This window comes from Mytilus galloprovincialis, chromosome 1 (genome assembly GCF_965363235.1).
Source record: "Mytilus galloprovincialis chromosome 1, xbMytGall1.hap1.1, whole genome shotgun sequence".
NCBI classification, from domain to species: domain Eukaryota; kingdom Metazoa; phylum Mollusca; class Bivalvia; order Mytilida; family Mytilidae; genus Mytilus; species Mytilus galloprovincialis.
The window spans coordinates 85,545,435-85,562,660 of NC_134838.1; the positions used below are offsets into that span (position 1 = coordinate 85,545,435).

The window sequence follows — 17,226 nt, forward strand, 5'->3', positions numbered from 1 at the left end:
TGTTATGCCTTGAGACAAAAAATAATCTGTTGATGTTTAAGAACTTGCTGTATTGCTTTGATAATATTTGTATTTTGAAATAAAATACTGTATCAGTAGAGTACGACATGAAATTATCATTATTATTTTATTGACTTAACGATATTTATAATGGTTAAAATTTGTTTCAAATATTTATATTCATATGTTTTTGTTTATTTTCTCACTCACAGCCGACAAGAACTGTATTTCCTGAGAAGTGTACATGCACGGAGAATCAGATCTTTAAGAAATGTAAGTATATTTTAAAATATAAATGCAAAATCTGATGTACAGTAGTTGTCGTTTGTTTATGTAATTTATATGTGTTTCTCGTTTCTCGTTTTTTTATATAGATAGACCGTTGGTTTTCCCGTTTGAATGGTTTTACACTAGTAATTTTAGGGCCCTTTATAGCTCGTTGTTCGGTGTGAGCCAAGGCTCTGTGTTGAAGGCCGTACATTGACATATAATGGTTTACTTTTTTTAAATTGTTATTTGGATGGCGAGTTGTCACATTAGCACTCACACCACATCTTCCTATATCTATGTTTTGAACGTTTGTTTTCGCGTATGGTGCAATTTAGACGACTTTATTATGTTACAGGTGTTCCGAATCAAATAGGCATATACATGATATTGAATATAAACTCAGTTATCTATTTTATTCATTCATACAATAAGTCGTGCATTGTAAGTGATGTTGAGTTGTTATCAATATGTATACGTTATACTATGTGCTTTACTAAATCCCTTTTACCGGTTTACATGTAAAAAATGATTGATTGCTGGTTTGATGGTTGCTTAACGTTCAACGGCAAATATATAATACATGTTCGTAATGAGAAAGAAATAGATATACAAACTATAGGCATGTCCTAAAGTAGAGGTCGTCTGGGATGAAGGTATTAGAAATTTGAACTTGCACTTTAAAATGATGGCATATTGGATAGGGACACACATTTAGCCTTGCAAAAGGTCAAATACGGACTCGTCATAGAATTGTGCCAGTATTCATAACGTACAAAGAACGTGATATTCTCTATACACTTTTCATCGGTTTTCATGTCTCCGTTATGACCGGACATGGTTGCGAAAATGAAGATCCTGCACGGCGAATGGACGCTCGACCTTACCAATGGTTTTACTGCCGGTCGGAAGCTTACGTTACAGCTGAATTTTTATTACTAATGCTAATGTCTTGAGACATGGAAAAATGTCTTAAGACATTTAGTTTTAGTGTATTGTATAAATAAGATTGAGAAAGGAAATGGTGAATATGTCAAAGCGACAACCACCCGACCATAGAGCAAACAACAGCCGAAGGCAACCAATGGGTCTTCAATGTAGCGAGAATTCCCGCACCCGTAGGTGTCCTTCAGCTGGCCCCTAAAATATGCATAATAGTACATTGATAATGGACGTCATACTAAACTCCGAATTATACACAAGAAACTAAAATTTAAAATCATACAAGACTAACAAAGGCCAGAGGCTCCTGACTTGGGACAGGCGCAAAATTGCGGCGGGGTTAAACATGTTTATGAGATCTCAACCCTCCCCCTATACCTCTAGCCAATGTAGAAAAGTAAAAGAATAACAATACGCACATTAAAATTCAGTTCAAGAGAAGTCCGAGTCTGATGTCAAAAGATGTAACAAAAGAAAATAAATAAAATGACAATAATACATAAATAACAACAGACTACTAGCAGTTAACTGACATGCCAGCTCCAGACCTCAATTAAACTGATTGAAAGATTATGTCTTCATCATATGAATATCAGGTACAATCCCTCCCGTTAGGGGTTTAGTATCATACTATCATAAAATATATGAGAAGAACATAACCCGTGTCATGCCAACAACTGTTTTTTTTGCATGGTTTATTATAGATACACCATTGACAATGGACATGTCTTGAGACATATAGTTAATATACTAAGATGATAAATTAAACTGTAAATGTATTTGCAATGGGGCTGTCTATTTGTTTTTCGATGGTTAAAGCATTTACAAACATATTAAAATGGTTTCTGAATAAATTCAAATTTTCAAGTGGTGACGTTTTGTTTGACAAACAGATTTAAAGCTCATGCAATAAAAGGATACGATAAAACTAGCATGGTACCAACAGCACATACTCATATGGCTAATTTGGAGATTGTCGTTAAGCGAAATCATAAAATGTAGAAGGTGTATACATTATTAATTAACGATTCTATGATATGAAACAAGGAGATCATACCTTGGAATCACTACGTAAACAAAACAAAACATCTATGAATATGATATATCTCCTCAAAAGAGGCGTGGTTTGTCAAACAGCTGTATTTACAGATGCAATTCTTAGATAGAAGATACAATGTATATGCATTGTAGATGTCTACGGATTTGTTTTATTGGTTTGTCATATTTGTGTGGGACTCGGAAACGTCATATCCGAATCGCGATGGTCACGCTGAAGTGCGATGGTCTACGCTGAAGTGCTTTGGTTAACACGCTGCAGTGCGATGGGGCCATTATGACGCTAACTTGTTGTTAGAAACGCCGAAGTGCGTTGGTGGGTACGCTGAATTGCGATGGTGGGTACGCTGAAGCGCGATGGTCAATTTTTGACGTTGTTTTATATACTAGCTAAATGCGACGGTATTATGAATATGATATATCTCCTCAAAAGAGGCGTGGTTTGTCAAACAGCTGTATTTACAGATGCAATTCTTTGATAGAAGATACAATGTCTATACATTGTAAATGTCTACGGACTTGTTTTATTGGTTTGTCATATTTGTGTGGGACTCGGAAACGTCATAGTACTGGAAATCGGGATGGGCACGCTGAAGTGCGATGGTCTACGCTGCAGTGCGATGGGGCCATTATGACGCTAACTTGTTGTTAGAAACGCCGAAGTGCGTTGGTGGGTACGCTGAATTGCGATGGTGGGTACGCTGAAGCGCGATGGTCAAATGTTGACGTTGTTTTATATACTAGGTAAATGCGACGGTATTAAGATGAATCCTTATTAATGTAGTGGTTAGCGTGGTAGCCTCGTTTTTGAGAGATAGGATTTTTATTTGTGTTCAGGTCAAACCAAAGATTTTAATTTTTAAATATGCTGATCATCCACTTAGCATGCATTAGTATGTGGTCAGAAAATAGACTGGATGGCTCAGAGTAAAGGAAAAATAAGTTGGAAATGGCTTGACTCGTTAAATTGGAAGGAGGCAGAAAAAAAATTAACTCATTGATAAAAGACACATGTTCTTAGATATTTACAAATATCAAGATCAAAGATCTATATTTTGATGACACTTCAGAATAAAATTGGCACTGGTAAAGGGTGTTTCTAAGGGAAATTGAATTGTCTATATAGACAGAAGTTCAATGACATTTGTTGTCTATACCGTAAAGACAACAAATGTCATTGAAAGACTTAAATTCTTGAGATTTATTTTTCATTTCAGAACAGATTACATGGATAGAAATATTTCGTCAAAATGTCCTTATTCCATACCAAAATGAATGTGAATCATCCTGAACACAAATATATTAAATTCTTGACTTTAGACATACAAAATACGCTTGCAAATACAAATATTTTATCGCACATGTGTTTACTATTTGCAAATAATGACAACAATGCAAACCTATATGAAGTAAGGTCGTATTTCTTATACAGTATTACAGAAAAAGTAACCACTTCACATGTTAAACCTTAGAGTTTATTATTTAGTTTTTTATTGCATGACCTGTAAAACTGTTTGTCAAACAAAACTTCACCACTTGAACATTTGAATTCATTCAGAAATCATTTTAATCTGTTTTTGAAAGCTATAAACATCGAAAAGCAAATACACGGCCCCATTGCAAATACTTTTACAGTTTAATGTCTCAAGACATTAGCAATATTATAAAAGTTCAGCTGTAACGTAGGACAAATAATTCTTTCACACTACCTAGGGTTATATAGTAATAGATATTAATCATCACTGCTTTTCATCGACCGACAGAATTATTTGTTTGGCAAAGTGGAGCGTCAGTTCGCCGTGTGGAATCTTCATTTTTGCAGCTATGTTTTGACAGAACGGAGACATGAAAACCGATGAAATGTGACTAGAGAGTATTACGTTCTTTATACGTTATGAATACTTGTAAAATTTCTATGACGGGTCCGTATTTGACCTTTTGCAAGGCTAAATGTGTGTCCCTATCAAATATTCCCATATTTTACTGTGCAAGTTCAAATTTCTCATACCTTCATCCCAGACTGCCTCTACCTGAGGACATAGTTGTAGTATGTATATTTTTGTTCTCATCCCGAATATGTATTATATATTTGCAACTGAACGTTAAGCAACCAACAAACCAGCAATAAATCATTTTTCTTACATGCAAACCGGTAAAAGGGATTTCGTAAAGGGCATAGTATAACGTATACATAATGATAAATTTCAACACCACTTAATGTACAATGTACGACTGTGTATAGAATGAACAAAATAGATAACTGAGTTAATATTCAATATCAGGTATATGCCTATTCGAATCGGAACACATATAAAATAATAAAGTCGTCTAAATTGCATCATGCGCGAAAACAAACGTTCAAAACATGCATTTATATGTTAAAATATACTTACATTTCTTAAAGATCTGATTTACCGTGCATGTACACATCTCAGGAAATACAGTTCTTGGCTGTGAGTGTGAAAATAAACAAAAAATCATGTGAATATAAATGTACGAGACAATTTATAACCATAATGCAAATCTTTAAATAAATAGAAAAAACTATGATAATTTCCTCTCGTATTTTATTGATGCCGCATTTCATATGAAAATACAAATATTATGTATCAATGCAGCAAGTTCTTAAACATCAACAAAATATCAAGATATGTATTATTTCTCAAGGCATAACATTTTTGTAAGACTTTTTTTTCTTCACAATACAAATATGACATACAAATAAAACAAGTTTGTAGACATCCACAATGGATTGACATTTTATCTTCTATCTAAAGATTGCACCTGTAAATACAGCTGTTATATCAAACCACGCCTCTTTTGAGGAGATATATCATATTCATAGATATTTTGTTTTGTTTACGTTCTGCTTCTAAGGTATGATCTCTATATTTCATATCATAGAGTCATAACTTCAAAATGTTAATTGCATAAATACACATCAATAGCAGCAATTTTGAATTATGATTCAAATGTGGTTGCAGAGGTATTACATGATTTAGTACCAGTTTAATCTACTAGAAGTTCGAGGCATATAATTGGTTAAAAATATTGTACACAGTCCAATTGTTTGATCTTTGAATAAAACAGTAGTGCTTATCAACGTTTCATTCCAGGATATATTTTTTACAAAACTCCATAATATAATTGGCACTGTTTTAGCGGTAGCGGGAGTTCAATGGGAAATTGCAGTGTGTATGTAGACAGAAGTGCACCCTATAGACATAAAATATCTTTTTAAGACTTAGTTCTTTTGAACTTGGTTCCATTTTCGAAAAGATTTCATTGACAAGTCGTCAACGTAATCAATTACATATTTTATCTATACTTTTGTTGAATGTCCTTATTTTATACCAAAATAAATGTATCGTATGCACAAATATGATATCAATTTCCAGGGTTGATCTTACACTGACTCACCGCGTCGTCATGGGATAACTATTACAGAATCGAAATGATCAGATCAATCATGAAAAGATACAAAATCAATAGTAACTTTTAAACGAACAGTTTTCGGGTCATACTTGCAGTGTTTATACATTACTGTATAAATATTAATTTTCGAGGGGTTAACATTTCGTGGTTTTGTTTCCAAAAGTAACTTCGTGGGAATTAATTTTCGTGTTTTTTTAAGTTAAGAAAACAATTATGGTAATGTCACTTTATCATTGACAATCCTCAATAAACTGATCCTTACTTTCCCCGTTGGAAAATTCAATAGTTGCATTTCATTGTAACAGTGAATACTAACCAACCTGCACACGCTTATTGGCTTTTACACACCTTTTATGTTTTATCCAAGGACAATGATTGTGTGCTGAATGTATTACTTCTTGAGGCCATTACAGATGCATTGGCCTGTTAAATGACATTGATTGACAGTTCTTGATCATTATTAATTACTGTACAAACAAAGGATTGGGATTATCATCTGACTTAAAGAAAACCTTTGAATATCGATGTCTAATCAATTTACATATTTATTTCATTGTATGCATTTATGTTCATTTATTATATAATATCAATAAGATTTTGTCAGACCATAAAATAATGTAGATCTACAGTTAAATTTGCGTTGGGTTTTTTTGTTTTTTATTAATATTAAACATATTTTATTAACAATCACCTGTTACATCAACCCTCAGTTGCCCAGGGAAGCAACTAAGGGGGCCCCAATTTTTATAGTCTCATTTGTCGGGGAAAAAGCAAATGAGAAAAAAAACTCCCACTATAAATTATTAACATCAACCTTTATAAATATTATCTATCCTTGTACAAATGTACATGTACCTGCAATCATTATCGATCGATATATCTATAACTCTCACTATATATAATTATTTGAATAAAGTATGTTTTTTTATCTTCATTTATTTCTCACAAAGGCTACCTGTATTTATTAAGCAGTTTCAATTTTATCGTACATCAAGTCTTTTGTTATGTTAATTTCAATTACATTAAATTTCTGGTCGAGTGACCATTTACCACGTGCGATTTGTTAAAGGGATGTGTAGTTCATTCATAAAAAAATGGATTAATGATTTTGATTCCCAATAAGGATTAACTTCAAAGATATGGTGAGTAAATATTTGTTTATAATATGAACCTGTTGATACAACATGTCTTGTTACAATTAGATGATATACATGAATATATATACACAATAGAAATTACATGTAGGGAGTTGAGAGCAGTGTACATATTATTATTCAATCAGTATCAAAGAGGTCATTGCACTGACCTGACCATGCAAAATATATATTTATATACAAAAAATGTCACACAGAGTAGAAAAGGCTTCGATTTTCGTATTCGGTTTAAAATATTTGAGCAGAAATTGCATTTCATGGTTTATCATATTTAAAATCACCAATTTACTTATCCCTTTCTTTTGATATTTTGCTATATTTCTAGTTTTCCAGATAACCCATTTTGCGTTGGGGTTTTAATTTCGTGGATAATTTTTATCCACGAAATAAACGAAATTAAATCCCCCACGAAAATATCTGCTTTTACAGTATATTCCGTCTCGTTCAGTATGCTCTTGTCTGTTGTGACGTTTTGAATTTTAATGAACGTAATTTAAGTCTTAATAGTTTATAATTTTAGTCATGGATTTCGTCACTACAATTTTTTTTAAACTTTGACAAAATAGTTAAATAGATACAAAGTTTAGTTTTCAAAGATTTTGCTATAACTGTAGAAAATTTGTTCAGACAGAATAACACGACATCCAATTCTTACCATTTCAAAACTGCGAATAATCTTTGAATTGTTTATTATTGTATTGGTAAACATATTGATTGTATTATCAGTAAATTAAAATCACACTCAATTTTATAGTCATACCCATATGCACTTTCACGGTATTACAATCTCTCGACATATTTTTCCATTGCCTAAAGTCATGTTTGTCTCTGACTGTTAATGACTTCATTACACTAAAGCTGTTGATTTCTCAAATAAATTGTTTGACATTTTTTCATGCCTTATTGTTGAAGGTAGTACGGTCGTTTATATAATTGCTAATATCCACTTTTTTCGAACTTTGGTAATCATACCACATCTTTTTATTTTATAAGAAGACCCCATGACGACAAAGATGAATCGGAAACAATAATGACAGCTATTTCAGTAGAACAAAGTGCTGTTACTCGGGACATTTTCTGTAATCACGGAAATTCCTACGATCGTTTATGAAATTTAATGGATCTGTTCGATCTCTGATCATCCTTTTGGATATTCCATTCTTAATACTGCAAGAGATATGTTTTAACTAAGACAGGGATAGGGGTGTCCCTGGCCAAAAACGAATGCAGATACACGTTAAATTTGCGAAGACGATCTTATTAATAAGTTAATTATCAACCTTCGAGATACCCAGTCGATAAGATTAAAACTAAGAAAACTTTCGGAGAAGAATAAAGAGTAATATGTGGGTTTCGAGTGCAACATGGGTTCTTAATCATTCTAAGATTACTTCAAGATACACTCTTAGTAGATAACATGATCTAAAGCACTAAGATTTCTTCATGATACCGGCTCCTGAACTACCTTATCGTATGGCAGAGTTAAAAATATTGTGTTTTGTCTCCTACTTTCATGATAAAAATATAGAAAAAAAAAGAAAATTCATTACCAGAAGCGACTAATTGGTTTAATTGTAGTATTTTTTATCAAACTTAAACCCATCATGATCATCAGCATACATTTTAAAAATAATGTCTTGAGACTTGGTATCATTGTAATATTGTAACAGTTTCTCACTGGCGCTTGTAGCATGAGGTCTTGTTTTCTCAAACTGTTCTTTTGAATGTAGATAGTCCTTAACAGTAGCACCCCAAGCTCAGAGTTTTGTTAAAAGATTTTCAGTAAATGTATTTATATCTGGCATTTTACCAATCCATGTATATTTGTGTAAATGTCTTGGTAACTTTACCTGTGAACCCCAGTAAACGTCTTTACAAGTTTTTATAAGCGTTATGAATTCCGAAAAAGAGTTTACGGCGGTCCTTCGACAGATGTCCCTCATACGGGCGGGGTTTAATCCCTTCTCTAAGAAAGCAGACAATACTCGTTCTCTCGGTTCCCTCACAAATACTGCTTTTGTCCAGGTATCATTAAACATCATATCTGTTATTTCATTATCTTCAAACTGATTAAGATAAGGTAGTCCATTTCGTCCGGGAACATGCACATCTTTATTTCGTAGTCCCTGTATAAACTGAAGCAGTCTTTTCCAGTACGTGCAGCCAGCCTTTTCGTTCCAGAAGAATATCAGTTTGTATTTTCTTACAACTATAGGCGAAGAAGTACCAAATCTTTTTATCTGCCGCAGTTCTTGATTTGTCAGTCGTGGAACATCTTTTGGAGAAAGTATTGAAATGTGTTTTCTTGTATTGTGGCTGTCTGTTCCATTGATATTTACAAGCGTATTTTTTCGGAATTGTCGAAACAGTAAAATATTTTTCAACTTCTTTTACAGGTACACTATCGTAAACGATTTTTTCAATGTTCCCACTTATTCTCATAGTCGGAAAGAAATGGTTCACACATATGAAAGAAATAAACAGACAGCATAATATAGTACAGAAAGACACTTTACGTCCAGATAGTCTTTGCATATTTCTTCATGAGTGATAAAACCTGTAAAAAAATTAAAGGACATACTAAAATCATAATAATTTGAATAAATATGTATATGTAACATCTAGAAAAAACATAGGATACTAATTTTAGTGAAGACAATAGTTATTTCTGGAAAAACCGTCATCAGCTACACTAAAATCAAATACACAACGGTTTGTCCATGAAAGTGAAAACCAAAACAGATTAAAAAAAAACTGTCAACAGTGAATATTTAAATTTCATTCTTAAGTTTCATACAAGTAAACAATTGAAAAATAGTATCGGAATTGAACTCTGAACTCTTTTATTTTCTCTAAAATAAACGGGGTTTTCGTCGTTCCTGATAAATCAAGAATTGGGTGGGTAACTCACTGGCTGAAGTCAACAAATATAAGTTAAGCTTTAGAATGGTTTATATATAACTTCACAATAGTGCAAAACACTTTCACAGTTCAACGGTAAATATTCCGAAAAATATAAAACAAATGATATTTCCAATAAATGTTCTATACTAAATACAATGAATGTCACTTTACAATACATGCACGATCTCAGTACAGCTTAACTGCTGGTATCCAACTGACCATTCGCAGAGAAACAATATTAAGAATTAATAATACAAATTATGTAATCTGACTTCATTACAACTACAGGTTTTAATGAAATTTGTCACGTAAGTACCATAAACATATAATACAATTAAACACATATAATAAATATGATAACAAGAAATAAACATTGCTGGGATTAAAATGGATAAAATTGTTAACATGTAAGCTAACAATTTGAATCTGCTTTTAAATAAAGTTTAAATTTCAACAAAATAAAGCAAAGAGGAAAATATCGCTATCACAGTAATATAGGACTGTTGTTTACTAATAATATTAGTGCTAATCATATATATGTATTGACAGTGCTTCGTAAGCCTCTGAAGGCTGGCTGATTGACTTTGTATTAATGTATGTAAAAATGTTATATCAGGTTGCACTATAAATAAAATTATATATTTATGGCTTAGCGCATGTACACCTGGCAAAATAACATGACGGTACCCAGATTGCACCTTTTTGACAGTTTTTTCACCTACGTTTTTTTTTTTATGGCAAAGACACACATTTCCGTGTTTATCTTGTAGCCGTATCCTTCTTTATTAAATAGGTACACCAATTTGATTTTTAATCCCTATTGAGTCATAGAAAAAATGGGTCTGAATGGACCTCCAAACTATCCATTATTCTGTAATGAGGAGTACCCAAATTGCATCCATGCTTAAATTTACATCATTTAAAATCAAATGTGTTGTTTTGTTTTATTTTTTCAGATATTTAAAACAATTTGACATTAGTATATGCCCACTATTCATTTTCTTAAATGGATGCTTGTTTTTTGTTCATTTTTAAAAGATGACGTTTTGTGTACTTCGCATGACGGGGTTTTCGTATTTCTTTCTCTTCAAGTGAAAGCTTCATGAGATAAACTGGTAACGTTAAGTGTATATTTGAATATATTCACCTATTTTGTAAGACGTGTATAATGTCAAATAATCAAAATACAAATTGTTGCGTCTAAAAGAAACATTTTAAGAATTTCTCAGCTGTTTATGTTGAATAGGAGCTATTTGGATACTCGGTACAATTTGGGTACCATGACGTCAGAAGGATTGAACAAGGGCCTTAACACAGTTAATGCTTAAACCGTGAATTATTTTATGATCTTTTTAGTCATCGCATATATAGAAGTCATCTATACTACTGTAGGAAGATACTGAATTCATTGAGCCGTAACTCCTCTAAAACCATACAAAGTCGATAATATTTGTGATATGACTTTAAATGTAGCGTTTTGTACTTCATACATTTGTCTTTGAAACAATCTTTTGTTCATAGAAAACGCCGATTTTTTTACATGTATATACATGTATGGGTAAATATCAGTTACATTGTATACTTATTTTTGTATTTGTCACACATTTATTGTTTATTTCAACATTTTAAATGACAAGAAATATTTGAATTCAATTGAATTGAGTATATTTTATCCTATAGATAAATAACAATTTGATCTGAAATTGAATATTCCGAATCGTATAAACTCATATTTATCAATAAAACTATCATAAATAAAAACTTTAGGAATAATTCATTCACGAAAATCACTTAAGAAAAAAAATGAAAAAAATTGAATTGAATTGAATTGAGTGAAAATACTTGTCAAACTTGAAAACAGAAATTAATAAAACAGTTTAAGGGCATACAATACAGTTACAGGGGAGGTAATGACGTTGCTAACGTAAATTGTTATTTTCGCGACACCAAACTATGACTTATCGGGAAAAGATTCAGTTTCCGACTGATTTTTTTTCAATCAAACTGATTAACTTGAAAACGAGTTCATAAACCCCTCGTTTTTAAAATGCCATTTGGTTTGATTACGCGAGAAATTATGTGTGCCAATTTTCATGAAAACGTAAATATTGCATTTTTTTTTAAATTTGATAAATATACAGCAAAAAATAATGTTTTATTATACACTCATGATAATTTGATATATATGAGTTATTTCTGAATAAAAAATGTATAAATTTTTAGAATACTTATAAAAAAAACCAGAAATTATCAATTATTTTACAAAAAAAACAATTTGTGTTTATCTTTTAAAACAAAAAAGTTTTGTCTTTCTTTCGAAATGGAAAATACGGCCACAAATCCGAATTTTGAACAAATATACAAAATTTCGACCTCATTTTACTCAAAAATTAGCACATGCCGGTATATTTTTTTATAACATATTTGACTTAATCAGGTAAAAAATAGTCTATATGGAAATTTTTATCAAAATGTAAATACGAGATCAAAACTGTATCATGTGTCCTTAATTGTTTTATAATAACTTTTCTTCAAAAACGCATTTATGTAGAAGTTGCAGTTTTGTGACCAAATATACTTTCAATTACAATTTCGCGATAAGTTTTTGTTAATAGAAACCATAAAATTATAGTTGTTAATGGATTTGAAAAAAATAAACACTCCATATAGCAAGGCGTTTTATTATTTATTGTAACTTCAATAATCTCATAAACTTTATAGGATATCTCATAAAATTTTATAAAATATCTCATTAACATTATCAGATATCACATGAACTTTATACGATATATCATAAACGTTATAAGATATTTCATAAAGTTTATAAGATATCTTATATATTTTTTTGTGCTATCGTAATGTCTTATTTATCATTTTAACTATAAAAAAAAATATAAATAAGATATCTTTTAAACTTTAGGAGATATCTTATAAAGTGTATAATATCAACCTCTTGGCGGATTAGGAAGAGGTAGGTCCGAGGGTTGTAACACCCTGTTTCTCCTGCATTGGGAACCCCCTTTGAAAATTGGCTAGAAAATTGGTAAATGTACAATACACTAGGGAACCTCTTCGTCGGGTTCTCGTCCCTTGAATCAATCATTTTTCTTACATGCACTAACAATGTAATTTTAAAACACTATTTAGTATGTATATATAAGAATGTTTAAAATATTTACAAAATAATGAAAATGAACGCAATATTTCGCTAGACCAACTAGCTTTATCAAGCGTGCATCTATCCAGGTGAAATCGGATGTAGAAGATTATATGTTAAAATATACTTACATTTCTTAAAGATCTGAATCACCGTGCATGTAGATTTCTCCGGAAATACAGTTCTTGGCTGTGAGTGAAAAAATAAACAAAACTTTTTGAATATATATGTACAAGACAATTTTTAACCAAAATGCAAATCTTTGAATAAATAGAATAATTATGATAATTTCCTGTTGTATTCTATTCATGTAGTAATTTATTTCAGAATACAAATATTATATACCAATACAGCATGTTCTTGAACATCAACAAAATATTAAGATATATATTTTCTTTCTCAAGGAATAACATTTTTGTACTACTTAGTTTTCTTCAGAATACAAATTTGACATACCAATAAAACAGGTCCGTAGACATCTACAATATATGGACATTGTATCTTCTATCTAAATGTTGCACCTGTAAATACAACTGTTTTACAAACCATGCCTCTTTTAGGGAGATATATCATATTCATAGATATTTTGTCTTGTTTACGTACTGCTTCCAAGGTATGATCTCTATGTTTATTATCATAGAGTCATAACTTTAAAATGTTAGTTGCATAAATACATATGAATAGAGGCAGTTTTGAATTATGAAGAACATCCAAAGTGGTTGCATAATTATTAAATGATTTAGTATACGTTTAATCTCTTAGAAGTTCGAGGCATATAATTGTCTTCATGGCCAATGTTTTGATCTTTAAATAAATCAGTAGTGCTTATCAACATTTCATTCCAGGACATATTTTTTATGAAACTTTATAATAGAATTAGCACTGTTTTAGCGGTAACGGGAGTTCCTTTGGGAAAGTGTATTGTCTATATTAACAGAAGTGCACCCTATAGATATAAAATATCTTTGTAAGATTGAGTTAATTTTGGATTTGGTTCCATTTGCAGAAAAGATTTCATCGACGACTTAATCAATTACATATTTTTATCAATACTTTTGTTGAATGTTCTTATTTTATACCAGAATAAATGTGAATATTCGTATGCACAAATATTATTAATTTCTTGATTTTGAGATAACAAAATATGTTTGCTGCGTTTTCCAATATTTGATCGAACATGTATTTATTCTTTGAAAATAAGGACAACAGTTAAAACCTATGCAAAGTGTGGTAGTACTTATGATACAGTATGATATAAAATTGTCCGTTTATAAATTTTTAAATTATTTAAAAAAAAACCAACTAAGGTTTCTACTCCTCAGGCAAAGTTGACTTTAGATGAACTTGGGTATTTGTTTTAGGTCTATTTGTCATATAGCTCTTCAACGGTTTCGATACTTATACATCCTCGAATTTCAGATATTTGGCTTTGAGCGATCCTGATGAAGGTAAATCCAGAAAAGCTCTTCGGACGCATTTAATCATTAAACGTGTTGTTTACAATTTTTTGTAGACGTGTTAATTGCAATATGCATGAAAACAAGCGTTAAAGAGGCTTATTCATATCTTTACATGTATATATGCAACACTCCCAAATGTTTTCATCTCCCAAACAAGTCATTATCCCCCAAACATGTATATTCTCCCTAAACGTGTCCCTAATATTCCATACTGGCCAAACGTGTCCGATTTCATAACACCAACGCGTGTCCGATAATTGTTTTCCGTCAAAACGTGTCTACTGTTAAACACCAGAACGTATCACATATTTTAACGTGTAAACATGTATGTCTTAATGACATCAATAACGCTAACGGCAATTCTTTCATTGGGGACACAGTGGATGAAATGGTCATTATCATCATTAATTTGTTCATTACCGATCGTTAATTATTATATCATAATTTCAAATTTAATCTGTAACATAGGAATTTCCTTTCACTGAAATGCTCATTGCCCAGTTGCAATTGTTTCATGCTCACTTAAAGCGAACATAGAAATAATTATAGTACAGTTGAATTAATCGTTTACTATGTAAATTAGTTTGTACAAATAAACCCCGATGAAGTCCCTGGTAGCTACATGAAGAGACATTTAATTTAAGATTGAATAAAGATGTACATGTAATTTTAATTCTTTAATAGAAATGTTATGGTATTGTTTATTTGAATTGTTGATATCAAAAGTAATTTAAGGATATTATAAGATTAAAAGTTATTAGAAATTTATTAGATTGAAAATGTCTTTGGAAAGTTGAAAAGTTTAGAAGTTATTAATATTAGATATAGTCAAAGTTTTTAAGTGTAAAAGAAAATTTTAAGTGTATTTTTGAATTTATATTAAAATAGTTTTGGTACTGTTTGCATGGTAACTAAAATTTTCCTTCAGAAAACCTCTGGTTCTTAGCCCTGTTCCAGTTTGTTCATAACGTTCAGTAATTTTCCACATTTGGTACATTTATATGTCTGTTAGGTATCTACTGCCCTCGTGCTGATGGTCATAATGTTGAATCTTCTGGTGTATCTGTAAAAGAATATAATCATGATAATTATGTATAATTTTTACATATGTGGTATTATATTATGATGTATTTGTGTTATAATCATAGATTGTATTAATAAGAAAGCTAATTTCATCCAGTTTTAGAAATAATTTCTTTTTAAGAAGAATATGTATTTAAGACATAGAAAATTTTAAATGGAAACTTTTGCAAAAGTTCTAAGTATTTGCGGGGACGCAAATAATGGAAAGGGGGTAAAATGTAGAGTACAAAGACTAGGGTACATGTATTTTATTGTGACGTGTTATAGACATGTAAGATATTTTTGATGTATGTTTTTTATTGGTATAAATAAAGCATACTGTTTAATATTCTGTATTTTTTATGAAAGTTATTATGTAGGAAACAGTAACTGTGTGAAATAACTTGTATTATACTACTTGTAATGCTTGTAGTCTGGAACATATGATAATTGAAGCAAATAAGTTTTAATTAACATTTAATAAGTATAGTAAGAACAATTACAATGTTATGAGTTTTCTAAAAATATTGAATTACTTTGATAAACCAGTTGAAGTTTATGTAATAATTTACCAGTTCATAGTAATAATCCATTGAATAATCCAACTGTATGTCTTGTATTTTTGTGAAGATCCAATTGTAGCAACTGTAGTAGATCGTAGTAAATCGTAGTAAATTCCACGCACCTGTGCTTGAATTTTATGAATGAAATGTATTGACATGCGCAGTAGAACCCATGTGTCACTTGGGACGATTGTTCAATAAAAACACTATTTTTACGTGTTGGCAACTGTTTTCACATACTTCTTGTAATTCCTTTTAGTATTTATAGTCAACGTCTTCAATGTTTTGTAGATGTTAATGCTCACTATCCTTGATATTTATCATTTTGGTCCGCCGGTGAAACACATAACTTTTTGCAATGTTGTTTACGTATTGTGACTTCCGGTGGCGCTGTATATATTGTTGTATTTTTAGTTACCATAGAAACTTGTTTAGTACCATGCAAACTTTGTTTATTATATAAAGGTTACTAAAATTGTATATTATTGTGATTTTTGTAATTTATTTAAGAATTCAAATGTTTGGTTGGACGGCAAGCGCGCGATCCAACAATCCAACGTTTTTCCAACTTTCCAACAATCCAACAATCCAACATTGACGTAATTTCGACGCTTGGTCGTCAGTTCTGCTTAAACTTTTGGTTCTTACAGTTGGTATTTTTATTTGCTCGTTATTTATTTCAGTAAAAATGGTTAATTTTTCTTAGAAACTTCATTTATTTAAAGGTTAAATTGTAAAGAAAAATAGTAAAGTTAGCGTTTTCAAAGTTTAAAAGGAATATTTCATTTTAGCTGACTCTTTAAAGCTTTATTTCTAGTTTATCTGTCAAAGTTAGGATTATTGAAATTGTTCATTGAAGTTCATGTTTACTGTTAACGTTTGTCTTTTTGTAATAAATAGGATTAAATAGGAAAACATTTGACAAGTAAGGGATAATTTCCTAAAGGTCTGGAAATTATAATAAACAATATAGTTTATGTATGGTATAAACTGTATTTCATTGTTAGTTATTCAGGAAAGGTTCTGAATATAACTAATAATAATAAACATTTTTTATGTAACTGGTGAGGTATCAGTTACAACTATATACAAAAATGTTAGAAAGAGGTATTCTGATTAAATTCACTTGAAGTTAGGATTTTCTCTTAGGTAATTTATTTTCTTAGTAAGATAGCAGAACTCAGCCTTTTTATGTATTTTTCTGACACACCAACATATTATCTCTT

General features: G+C 30.9%; 1 long non-coding RNA gene across 1 annotated transcript; it reads right to left on the reverse strand.

The window, feature by feature from the left end:
- Nucleotides 1-6,023: 6,023 nt before the first annotated feature.
- Nucleotides 6,024-17,226, reverse strand: LOC143042590 (uncharacterized). The gene is made up of 3 exons (XR_012968059.1): nt 16,010-17,226; nt 13,047-15,438; nt 6,024-9,411 (listed from the first exon to the last, which is right to left on the reverse strand). It is a non-coding gene; the product is annotated as an uncharacterized LOC143042590 (long non-coding RNA).